The following is a 13,173-nucleotide window of genomic DNA, read 5'->3' on the forward strand; positions in this document are numbered from 1 at the left end:
TACCTATTAAAGAATGGCCAAAAAAAATCCAAAAGTTTGACACTTTATCATCATTTATACATTTTCCAAGCATTCTCCTTTGTTCTCTCCAGGCACTATCCTATTTCTCTTCTCCGCAAGCAAACTTCTAGAAACAACTATCTAATGTCACTGCCTCCATTTACACGCCTACCCAAAACACTACCAAGGCAGGAGTTCCCAATGGGGTGTGATTTTGCGCCCCAGGGGACGCAGGCTACCGTTGGAAGCAGTTTGGGTTGTCACAGCCTGGGGGTTGGGCGCTAACAGCATCTAGTGCGTAAAGGCCAGAAATGCAGCTGAATGTCCTCCAAGGCACGGACAACCCCCACGTTGCAGAATTATCCAGCCCAAATGTCAGGAGTGGTGCCAACGCTGAGATAACCAGCATTAAGATTATCCCTGGCATTCAATCCAGTGGACTTTTTCTAGTCCTCATGTATCCTGACCCCTCATAGCATTCAGTGTGTTGACTGAGCCTCTCTCCCTCGTTTTTGAAAAGCTGACTTCCGTGATGCTGGCTTCCCCTTTCCTCCATTCCCTGTGGCTCATGCCCCATACGTGGCGCTCCAATTTGGGGATCAGGACATTTTCCCATTGGGATCATTTTTTTTTAATGTTTTATTTATTTCGAGAGAGAGAGAGAGACAGCGTGAGCAGAGGAGGGTCAGAGAGAGAGGGAGTCACGGACTGAAACAGGCTCCAGGCTCTGAGCTGGCAGTCAGCACAGAGCCCGACGTGGGGCTCGAACCCACGAACCACGAGATCATGACCTAAGCGAAAGTCGGACGCTTAACCGACTAAGCCACCCAGGCACCCCTGGGATCATTTTTTTAATTCACTTATATTTTCTCCTGATTCATTTAGAGTTTTACTTTTAGGTTTGAAACTTTTCATCTATCTTGTGTTTCCTACGCTTTAAAGAGTTAGATATCCAGTGAGTGAGGATCTGGATTTATATCTTGTTCAAATAAAAGAGTCACCCATCTTTTCCTCACTAATTTGCAATGTCCTCATGCCAGATATTAAGCTCAAACCTACCTCTTTACACTGGCTCTGCACTGTGGAGGTCAGGGCTCTGCAAACCATCTTTCTTCTGGGTCAGCACTCTGCATAGACTCTACCCATAGGGATAGATTTTGAGGTTGGAGCATGAGAAGGACCTTCCTGCCCCTACTGCTAGGACCCTGGGGCCATGGTGATGCTAAGGGGTGGCTTGAGGGGTCCCACCACTTCATCAGATCCCCACCAAGACATCCCAAATAAGCATATTCTAAGTTAAACAGCACCTCTGCCCTCCACGCTGCCTCAAAACAAACTCCTCTTCCTCTCCCAGTCAGATTCCCTTCCCAAAACTGTCCACAGAGAAATTCTAGAACTAATCTTACTTGGGTTCAGGAGGATAAAACAACAAGCCCTAAAGGGGCTGCTATCCTAGACCGAAGACCTGCCCCACTGAGATCTGCACACAGCTCACCCAGCCCATGAAACTTGCCTTTGCAAGGCCCAGCCCACCTAGGTGTACTGACTGAGAGACAGCATTCCCAGCCCCTCACTCCCCGGTTCCTCCTCCCAGGCACATGCCACTCCAGAAGAAGGACTGAGGTCTCAAGGCAAAGGCCCCTGGTGCCAGGGATTGACTCCACGGGGTTGGGAACCCCAGGCCTCTCTGAGACCATTGGGCTTCTTCCATTGTGCCCCTATAGTTCTTTGGGCAGCTCCATCACAACACAGAGTCCTCTGGGAACAGCTCTCTGGTTGGCACCTGTTGGCAAGGCTGCCGTATGCAGGGGAGGGTCTCTATTGTGTATGATTCCCCAAGGAGGGACTTGAGGCTCATAGGTAGGAGACACGGGGCCCTTCCCATTGCCAGCAGCCATCTTGGTAAGGAGTGAGTTGCCCGTCTCTGATCCTTTGCCTGGAGTGTGTTTCCTCCAGTAATAACATGACTCACCACTCATCTCCTTCAGGTCTCTGTCACTCAAGTGTCACTTTATCATGAGGCCATCTATGACTGTCTTATCTAAAATTGCAAACCACCCACTCCATCCCTCTTCCTTGTTTCACTTCCTTAGCACTCACCATCATATGTTCTATTAATTTATCTTGCTTATTATCTGTCTCCCACCACTAGGATATAATCTCCACACAGGCAGGGAATTTTATGTTTTGCTCATTACTGTATCCCTCGGGTCTAAAGCAGTGCCTGGCACACAGTAGATGCTCCACAAATATCCGTTGAATAAATTCCTCCCAACCACCTTCAGATAAAGTATTGTTCTTATCCCCATTTCACAGAAACTGAGGCACATGAAGATAAAATAACTGGCCTCAACAGTAGCTATGAGCTTCCAGTCCCAGGCATGTTATGCCCAGGGCCTGTGCCCTTAGCTCTACACCATAATGTGGTTACAAAAAGCTCATTACAGCATTGCTTGGAACAGAGGAAACCTAGAAACAACCTAATTTCCCATCAGTAGGGGAACAGTTGAGTAAATTACAATAGTAGGCATCCCGTAATAACCTATAAAACCAACCTATAAATGACACAAGCAAATCTATCTGCACTTCTTTGGAAACATCTCCAAGATATTGTTGAGTAAAAAATAGCAAGACACTTGGGGCGGCTGGGTGGCTCGGACGGTTAAGTGTCTGACTTCGGCTCAGGTCATGATCTCATGGTTCGTGGGTTCGAGCCCCGCGTCAGGCTCTGTGCTGACAGCTAGCTCAGAGCCTGGAGCCTGCTTCTAATTCTGTGTCTCTCTCTCTCTTCCCCTCCCCTGCTCACACTGTCTCTCTCTCTCAAAAGTAAATAAAACATTTTAAAAAAATTTTTTTAAATAGCAAGACACAAAACCGTGCATTGCATGTGCTCTTATCCATAAAAAATAAACAGGATAATCACATCGGGTGGATATGCAGAGAAAAATTCTGAATGTATACTGTAGAAATGATTGACAAGGTGAATGGGGAGCTTGGGGGTCCCATAGTAGGAGGAAGACTTTGCATTCCATTTTGTACTGTTGGTATTTTATTTTTTTTTTTAAGTTTATTAATTTATTTATTTTGAGAGAACAAGTGGGAGACAGGAAGAGGGAGAGAGAGAGAATCACAAGCAGGCTCTGCACTGGCAGAGCTCGATCTCACAAACCACGAGATCATGACTAAGAGCTACACACTTAACCAACTGAGCCATCCAGGCGCCCCTGTATTGTTGGGATTTAAAATTATGAGCATGATTTACTTTTTTTCAGCATCGTAGATCTTCCACATTGTTTAAAACTTAAAAAAAGCTGCAGGGCTTATATAAAAAATTAGCAGTCCCTTACCCCTTTCCTTTGTACTGTTGGTCTTTTCCTAAAGGCAACAAATTCAACTCTTTGGCTCTTCTGTTTGCTATTCTCTTTCTAAGTCAGGGTTTCTCCAACTTCAAGGAGCATGTGAATCACCTGGGATCTTGTTAAAATACAGGTTCTGATTCAGCAAGTCTGGGGTGGGTTCCAAGATTTTGCATTTCTAACAAGTTCCCAGGTGATGCTGGTGCTGCTGATCCATGGATCACTCTTAAATGGCAAGATTCTAAATAGCACGCTAACACACCTATTTTTTTTTGTTTTTGATCTTCCTAATATAGAAAATGAAAATTTAGTTCTCCTACACCCTAGCCCCAGTCTCTCCCACACACATGCATCCTGTCCTCATCCTCCCAATATAGTTATATAATGTTTTGGTTAAAATAATTTTTTAGTATTCATATTATTATGCCTTGGTAGATAATATTCACACCTCAGCCACATAGTATACTATGATTACATTTCACTTTTGTCAACTTTTTGTTTTCCCTGGAGTTAATAATTGCTTTATTTTTTCATTTCACCTTCATTAATGGATTCTCAAACTTTCCTGACAAAACTAAAAAATCTCTTCTTAATAGATTCAAATGCATCATATAGTTTAAATCTTAGATCTTCTGTCCTCTTGGTCCAATACAGATTGATTATCCATGTATTTCCTCAATTAAAAAGACCAAGAAATGGAAGGGTAAACAGTTTTTTTTTAATGTTTTATTTATTTCTAGGAGAGAGAGAGAGAGAGACAGCGTGAGCAGGGGAGGGTCAGAGAGAGAGGGAGTCACAGACTGAAGCAGGCTCCAGGCTCTGAGCTGGCAGTCAGCACAGAGCCCGACGCGGGGCCCAAATCCACGAACCGCGAGATCATGACCAAGTGAAAGTCGGACGCTTAACCGACTAGGCCACCCAGGCACCCCAGAAGGGTAAACAGTTTGTAGCAGGAAGCAGAGAGGAGTGTTCAGTTCCTCGGCTACAAATTAGAGCTTCATGACTACTAATTGTATCCTAATATCCCTTATTACTTTTAGTAATACTGCACCCCTGCCCTAGTTTTTAACTATACACATTGCTGTGCTGATAGAGACTGAACTTCCCATCTCCTTTCAAGCTGGTGGACTAAATACCTGCTGAGAATATGAGTAAAAATGAGGAATGCCACTTCTGCATCATTCCACCTTTCCTCCCTCTCGAGGACTAAAATGTGAATACGGTGCTCATAAGCCAGCTTCAGCCAAGAGGACCACCTACCTCTAACTGTTACCTGAAGAGAAATAAATTTCCACCTCGTGATAAACTTGGACCCGACCTGGACTGACACAAAACGTTTCCCATGTAATGTAATTCACATGCTCCTTTTGGGAAGACACTGGCATTTTCAACAGAATGCTTAAACAACATTCACATAAACTTTAATTCAAGTAAGACCTCTTCTGGGAAGCAAGCTTCCCATCCACTCAGCTGTCAGCCAGTGGTGCTAATGATCCAGAATCAGACATTCTATTTTCTTGTGTCAAACAATGAGTATCTAACCATTCTCTTCCCTATAGCAGGGAAAGGACTCTTTGAACCAAGTTGGTTATAAGCCCCTTGAAGTAAAACTTTGGCATTTGCTCCTAACTGATTTATCAGAAGGCTTTTTTGAGCCACTGTAATGTGGGCCCCCTTTGTTACAGTGGTTTATGTACCCTAACTAAGAGAGAGACAGAAAAGGATCATCTCCTACCCACCCCCACTGGGCAGAAAATCCCCCTTGGGTGGGACCCTTTCCTCTCTGGGCCCCCACAAGCACCACCCAGTGCACAGCCTGGCCCAGAGTACGCACCCAGTGACTACTGAATTTGAAATCAAAATCAGAGCTAGTTGGGCCCATATTTGCTTCTTCACCAGAGTATGAGGTTCATCCGAGTGATCATTCAGATCTTGAATGAAGGGTTTTGAAAAACACCAGCCATGCTCAATATGGCAAAGGGGAAGGTGTTTTGTCCAAGCTTCAGAGAGCATGGGAGAGAGAGAGCCAGCCCAGGAGACAGGACTTAAGCGACCAGTTACTTAAGTCGCAAGTTACTTTATATGCTCTGACTCATAATTCTCCCAAGAGCCCACAAAGGTGAGTATTTGGAGGAAACCTCAGCAACATTTGCCTGCCCACCATCCAAGGGGGTAAAAGGGACTAGAGAGACCAATAAAAGCCAGGAGGGGCTCTGCATGGACCAAGGACGACAATGTTTCACGCACCGAAGAGATGGATGAACTGTGTCTTCTGCACACCTGAGTCTTAAATAGAAAATAAGGGGATGTCGGGCAACGTCCTCTGGGGCTTGGCTGGGGCCTGGATGGGTGAGGCCCGGCAGTCACCATCCTCTACATCCTGGCCCCTGGGCTGCAGAAGGCCATGGCGCTAAGCTAGGAGAAGCCAGCAGACAGTCCCTGCCGGTGATTCGAGCGTTTCCAATTAGCCAGGCCTGGGTCCTAGGTCCCCAGGGAAAGGACTGGGTTCCTTTTTATGGAGGCCCATTGTGTTCTGGAAACATGAAGAAATGCCAAAAGCAACCTTATGAAGACTGAGGGGTATCTTAAATATTTCCCCTTGCCTAATTAATGCTGTTAACACACACACAAATACGGTGCGATACTGTTGTTCCGTTCACAAGATAATTACAGGATTCATAAAGGATATTGATTCAGGGCACCCCGCGGGATGCTGTGGGGAGGATGTGGCCTGAGAGGGACACCAAGCCATGCTCTTAATGTCCCGTGAATGTTCCTGGTCCTCAGTCCTGTCAGGGAGATGGTCATGCTGGAATATGTAACTGCACGTAGAAATGATATCAGAAGTCTCTTCAGGGAAGAAAAAAGAAGAAGTCTCTTCAAGAATGCAAGGCCTGGACCAGCTTTTCCCCATGCCTGAGGCAGGTCTGTGAGCCTGGCCTGAGCCCCGGAGGATGATAGGGGCTGATCCTGAGTCCTGGGCAGGGGAAGGCGCCCCCAGACTACAAACGCAGGGGCCAAGCTCCAGGCCTGACTCCAGCACCCACAAGCTCGCCGTGCTGCTTCTGTAGGCATCCTTCTGGTCCACAGGCCTGGCATATGGACCATCCCTTTTGCAGTGGGGAGCGAATTGTTGAGATTTAAGGGCTCAGACCCTCTAAGATGCTTGGGGTAGGCTTTGGAGCTGCCTGGTGTCCCTAATCTTTCCTCCCCGGGGCCGAATCAGAAGAGGGAAGGGAGGGAAAGGTGGGGTCTCAGGCTCCTACAAACTTGGTCTGACCCTCCAACCCCAACCCCACCCCCAGCCCAAGAGCCAGGCCCAGTCACCCAAACAGGAGACAGACAGCTTCACAGCCACTGAGAATTAAAACCTATTGATTTTCCCCATTAGCTAGAGAACGCCATTCGAGTGCATTAAAACCAGGCAAAGCACCAGCATCGTGAATAATTAACATCCGCAAATGACAACCCATGGGGCCCAGGGGAGGGGGGAAGGGGCACCCAGAGGCTTGGGACACCCTGACCCCTTCCGACTCCCACCGCAGGGACCCATAGACTGGCCCAGCCTGTCCTCCCCTCCCCGTGCTTCTCACTGAATCTCTACTCTTTCTCCTGCCCCGACTCATTTCCTGTCCTCCCTTCAAGGAAAGACCAGGTCTCCCTGGCAAACAACTCAGGCAAACACTGAGCACTGAGATGAGAGTCAAGGGGCCCAGCTCTGCCGTGTGTCACTGGGTGACCCCAGAGGAGTCTGCCTGTTTCTAGGCTCATTCCCTTCTCTGTGGAGTGTCAGGGTTGGCTGACTTCTCGCTAAGTCTGTAGGTCTACGGTCCCAGACAAGGACAGTAACTGACCCAAAATATACAACAAGACTGAACCTGGGGCCCCGAGGCCATCCCCCCAGCCCAGCCTCAGGGGCACCTTTGTGCAAATTAGAAATAAATCACCCTCTCCAGATAGACCAGTTCCAAAAAAAACACCCCTCTAGGTGGACGGATGTTAAGTAGGCACTCTTCAATGGTGCCTAGGTGGCTAAGGGAGTTAAATAAGCTTCTCCAGCTATTGATTTCGGCTCAGGTCATGATCTCAGTTCGCCGGTTCAAGCCCCATGTCAGGCTCTGTACTGACTGTGCAGAGTCTGCTTGGGATTCTCTCTCTCTCTCTCTCTCTCTCTCTCTCTCTCTCTGCCCCTCCCCTGCTTATGCACTCGCTCTCCCTCTCTCTCAAGAATAAATACATTTTAAAAACCTAAAAAAAGAAGCCACTCTTCAGGCTGACCAATTCGCAAAAGGTGACCCCCCACACACACACCCAGTGCTGTCACAGGCTAAAGATGCAAAGCTGGGCCGAGCAGGGGTAGGGCTGGATGTCAGCACCCACTCACCATTTGCCAGGATGCCCTGTGCAGTGCACGCAGCCTAAACAACTATGCGTGGGGGCCGTGTCCCCAGCCCCCACGTTGTCTCAGCCAAGAAAGTACAGATCTGTCCTTCCAGCCAGTGGAATTCAGTTCAACAAATATAGATGCTTCCTTCCAAGCTTCTTCGCCCCCATCCACCTCCTCAGCCCCTCAGCTGACCCATGTTCCTGCTTCTCCATCCTCCTCCCACCCATCCTCCACCCTCAGAGCCCTGGGAGAGGCAGCTCTGCAATGAATTCCTGCTACATCTCCGACCGGCACCTCCGTCTGCCTGCCCTGCACGGCCCACCAGCCACACTTACCTATACTCTGCTCCCTGGAGGAACTCTGCTCACTCCTTAAGACCCAGCCCAAAGACCCTCTCCTCCACCCCTCCCTCTCTTCCTCAGAGGGTCCAGCCAGTTCCTGCCTCTGGGCCCTTGCACCTGCTGATCCCGCTTCCTGGGTGGTCTCCCTCCAGGTCTGCCTCCTTCTGCTGGTCACAGCTCCAAGCTCCAACGTCACCTCCCCACGGAGGTCTTCCCTGAACACCCTACCAAACCACTTCCCCAGCTTCAGCCTCCCCCACATCTCCCTGTTTTATTGTTTCATAGCACTGCTCACACTCGGGATTTATTTTTCCTTTGTTTATTGGTGTTTCCGGGGCCACTGTGAATGGTTGCGTGTGTTGTAAGTTGCAGAGAAGGTGAGTGGGCCTGAAACCCAGCCTGTGACTAACACTACGTGCTGGTGCTAGAGGGCTGCACCTCCTTGTTCTAATCCATACACCCGCACTGTGTAGATGAGCTGTGGCCCACTGGCCTCCTGTGGGGAGATGCAAGCCCTTACCGAGGCAGGAAGAGTGTCTGCCTTCTTCATTGCTGGGTGCCCGGCACCCGGCACAGTGCCTGGCACGTAGATGCTTAAAACGCTTTTTCTTTTCTTTTCTTTTAATGTTTATTTATTTGGGGGAAATATAGAGACAGAGCACGAGCGGGGGAGGGGAAGGGAGAGGGCGACACAGAAACTGAAGCAGGCTCCAGGTTCTGAGCTGTCCCCACAGAGCCCAACTCAGGGCTCAAACTCACCACCTGTGAGATCATGACCTAGCCTGAGTCGGAAACAGCCGAGGGAGCCACCCAGGCGCCCTTAAAACATTTTTCAAGCAAGCAAATTCTACCCCCATCCCCCTCCTCCTACCCTATTTCCACACTCCTCTATACAACATAGGGCTGCATGTAATCCGTCTCTGGGTTCCGTGGGAGCTGCATGCAGTTCAACTGGGGGGGTTCCCCCTCCCCCCCCAAGCCACTCAGAGAACCAGACCCAAAGTCAGAGACGGTTGCTGGTCAGGGAATGGGGCGGGAGGACCCAGTGGCTTGAGGGGTGGATGGGTGAGCGGAGGAGTCCTGGGGATAATCCCTGGTGCTCAGCGCCCTGTCCATCCCAGGGGTGCTGTCCTGAGTCCCCAGTCCCACTGGGCTCCCTGGCGGTGCGTCCAGAAGGTGCAGATGGCCCAGGCTCGCTGACCAAGATCCCCACGGCCAGCGCTGCACAGCCCCTCACGGGCAGGAAGCGGCATGGGAGGGTCCTGAGGGTCCTGCCGAGGCACCCCAGGCCCCGGCGGGGGGCGGAACGGAGGCGCCGCCCGGCCCCTCCGCGCGCCTGCCCCGGCGGCCTCCCCAGCTCTGGCGGGGAAGGAGTTAACCTCCAGGCTTCTCAGCGTGAATGTGGAGCTATTAATACCCACAGCCAAGCGGTCTGCCCGAGCCGCCAGTGGAGTCGGAGGGAGCAGGGAGCAGGCAGCGCAGGGAGCGAGCTCCGGTCCGAGCCGGGGCCAGAGCCGCGACTCCGAGGGCCAGAACTTTTCTCGGGGACGGCGTGGGCGCCGCGCTGGCCTCACCTGGTCCTCGCCCACCTCGGAGCTGCAGGTCCCGATCCTCGGTCCTGGAGGCCACCCACGCCGCCCACCCCAGGAGGGAAGAACAAACTTTCTTCGGGAAACCACCTCTGCTGCCGGGCCGTCTGGACAGGGAAGAGCAGACGTCTGGACAGACAGATGAACAGATGCACAGGGCACCACCCGCGAGCCTGCGCGCCCGGTCCCAGCTCTGACAGGCGGCAGCAGAGTGGGCAGCCAGGGGGCCGAGGGCTCCCCAAGGGGCAGCGAGGGGCCCTGCTGGACCTTTGTCTCCCAGCAAGCGACCTCTGAGTGCAGGCGGCCGGCCAGAAGCCACTTGGCAAGGCCCAGCCCTGCGGGTCAGGACAGGCGTAGACATCGGAGGAGCCCCGGGCTCACCCACCCACCGAGGCGACGGGGAACCTGAGTGAAAAGGCACAGGTGGCAGGTGGGCAGGCGCGGGGCCCGGAGGCCAACAGGCTGCTGACCCTGGAGCACTCTGGCTCGGGCACCCCTGCCCAGGCTGGGGACGATGCGGCCGAGGCCACCAGCAGCCACCCCTGCCCCGTCCTGGAGCTGCCTCCCGCCTGGCCGCTGGGCTGTGGCACGGAAGATGTGCCAGCCTTTTGCTTTGTGTGCTTCCACAAGGAGGAGGAGGAGGAGCTACTGGAAGGGGTCCCACTGCAGAGGTCAGTGTGTGTGTTTGGGGGGGGGGGGGGGAGGGGGGTAGGGCGTCGGCTTGGCCCCGCAGACCTGCTCTGAACTCTGTCTGTCTGTCCACTGCTTACCACTCTCTGCCGGCTCCCTGAGTCAGACCGTCAGGTCTTCCACCTGCTCCTCACCACGCCTTCCCCCCTGCTCTCCCGCTCTGGCCCCACAGTGACTTTCCTGTCCTCTCCCTCTGTGGGCACAACCACTGCTCAGAGCCCTCCGTGGCTCCCCACTCCCACAGGATGAAGTCAGCGTTGGTGGCCTGTGTGATTGGGCTGACCGCACCCACCTCATTGTGCTCTGCTCCCCTAGAGTCTCCCCCAGGGCAACTGCCCAGACTCCCCTTCCCCCCCCCACCCCGGCTCCCCTCAGTCCAGGCCCAGCAGCAATGCCTCCTCCTCCAAGAAGCCCTCCAGGAAGCCCCTGCCCCACCCTGAGCTGAAAGCCACCTTTCCACCCTGCGCTGCACTGACACCTAACAATGTTCAGTCTTGGTTGAATTGCTAAGTGAAAATGTCTGTGTATGTAGATGCTTGAGTGTGTGTGTGTGTGTGTGTGTGTGTGTGTGTGTCTGTGAGTGTGTGTGTAGAAAAGGGAGAGAGTGCTGAGGGGGTGAGAATGAAGGTTTGTGTGGCTGTGTGATTGGGCATTTGGGTGTGTGATTGTACAGGCTTGTGGGAGTGGGTGTGAGTTCGACGGACCTATGTAGGAGAGGGGTTGTGCATGATACCCCCGGGAAGGTTCATGCCCCAGGGGCCATTGGCCCTTTTGCCAGCACTCCCCGCCCCCATCTGCAGGGAAACCCGGGCTCCAGCCAAGTGCATTACCCAAGCTGTGACCACAGACTCCGGGAATGGATGGAAAGTCTGCAGGGGACACAGGGGTCACCTCTGCTCCAGCCCAGCCCGCCCACGCCTCCATCGCTGCCTGAGTCAGCACTACCCTGGGTGGGGAGAAGGGCAGGCTGAGGGCCGACCCGGGTGCCCCTTCCGAGCCCCTTTCAGGAGTGTGAGGGTGTGGGCTCCTGCAGCCTGATCCAGGCTCCTCCCTGAATTTCTCTGTCGGACCCCCTCCCAAGTCTGTAATTTTCCGTCTGTGGGCCTCTGTCTCCTCATCTGTGGAATGGGGAGATACTCCCCGCCATGGCTGTCAGTCCATCATGCAGCCTCAGCCTTTACAGGGTCACAGCCTGCTAAGGAGAGACAGACGAGCAACCGGATCAGCTTGGCAGAGTTATGGGAGCCCTGATTAGGGTGGGTGCACTGTGCTCTGGGCGTCAGAAGGGAAGACGGACCATTCTGCCTGCAGGGGCCCCAGGAAGACCCTGCCAGGCCTGTCTTCTATACGGGTACACCCCCAGGTGCTGAGTGACGTTGAGGGAAGGGCATCACAGGCAGTGGGAACAGCAGAAGCTCAGTCATAAGAGAAGGAAGTTGTCTGGGGGATGGGGGAGAGGAGGCTGGCCGGGTCCAGGGGGGCCAGATCACAAGGGGCCTTGACTGCAGAGCCGAGGACTTAATCTGCAGGTGGTGGAGTGAGCAATGGGGAGGGCCCAGGCAGGAGACTTGATGCGACCACAGTTGAGCCCCACAGCAATGGCCTCCAGAGAGAAGCGTTCTTTTCACGGTGGGGGCTCCAAATGCTTGTTGAATGAATGATGATAGGAAGGCACAGGGTACCAGAGTCATCTGAGTGGATGGTTAGAAAATACACACTCCCGGGCCCCGCCCTGGGGATATGGTGGCCTGTGTTTGCAGAAGCCGGTCTCCTTTCCAGCTGGTGGCTGCTGGCCCTTTAAGGCCCGGAGAGGGGACCCCGCCAGGCTGGGCAGACAGTGACCACAGGTGCCAGGTGGTGAAGCTAAAAATACTGAGTGATGTGGACACCCAGGCTGTGGGCTGAGACGGCTGGGAGGGAAGCCTCTGGAATATTTCTTTCCTACTGTAGGAGGGGCAGTGGGCAGTGAGGTTTGGCAGAGTCCTTAGGGGCTTAGAGAAGGTGCCCCCCTACCCCCTCTCCAGCCCCGGGAAGGCACCAGGATTCACTCCCAGTAGCCACAGCCCAACTTAGCAGCCCCGGGTCCTGCTGATTCTGTTCCTCCTGCCTCTCTGTCACCCTCTTTGGGCCTCCGTAACATTAAAGTTGGATTTTCTCGGGCCCTCGGGGACAGAGAGGCAATGAGGGGTGCAGGCGACTCGTTCGCTCATTGATAAATTCACCACACTGTCCCCACGGTCTCCTGGGTGCCGAGGCCATGGAGACGCACAGGACACAGGCGCTTCGCTGCAGGAGCTCACAGCCCGGTGAGGACAAGAATGTCACACCCTGGGACCGCTTCATGTAGCGCCATGTGCTGTGATACGGGGGTGCAAGCCGTGCCCCTCCCCTACCCCCACCCCCACCCCGGGTTTATGTGAAGCCTCATCAGCAAACCTCGGTGTTGCTCACCAGCCCCCTCCGTATGATGCTTTGATGTATCAATTAAGGTGAGGCTAGCTGTTGTAACAAATAAGCCCGGGAATCGCTCTACCCAGCAGAGCCTAGCTCCTGCCTCTGCAAAGCTCTAGAGGGGCCGGGGTGTTGTGGAGACTGTGCTCCCCTCAGTCTTTCGGGGACCCAGGCTTCTCATATCTTGCGACCCAGCTGTCACCCAGGGCTTCAGAATCCACCGCCGGCCCCCCTGCAACCACTGGCAGACACAGAAGAAAGAGAACAGGAATCGCATGTGAGAGTTCGTGAGCCAAAGCCGGAAGTGGCCTACTTTACCTCTGCCCACACTTACTGGCCATAACAGCTAATTGCAAAAA

The 13,173-nt window shown here is 52.9% G+C and overlaps 1 protein-coding gene across 1 annotated transcript in view; it reads left to right on the forward strand.

Moving 5' to 3' along the window:
* The first annotated feature begins 10,298 nt into the window (after positions 1-10,298).
* Positions 10,299-13,173, forward strand: part of SBK1 (SH3 domain binding kinase 1) — a 47,733-nt gene continuing 44,858 nt past the window's right edge. The window contains exon 1 of the mRNA XM_039247731.1: positions 10,299-10,344. The gene's annotated coding sequence lies outside the window, so the exon portion shown is untranslated. The remainder of the gene's footprint in view (positions 10,345-13,173) is intronic.

This window comes from Hyaena hyaena, unplaced genomic scaffold, assembly GCF_003009895.1.
Source record: "Hyaena hyaena isolate Hyena2069 unplaced genomic scaffold, ASM300989v1 scaffold_306, whole genome shotgun sequence".
Taxonomy (NCBI): Eukaryota; Metazoa; Chordata; class Mammalia; order Carnivora; family Hyaenidae; genus Hyaena; species Hyaena hyaena.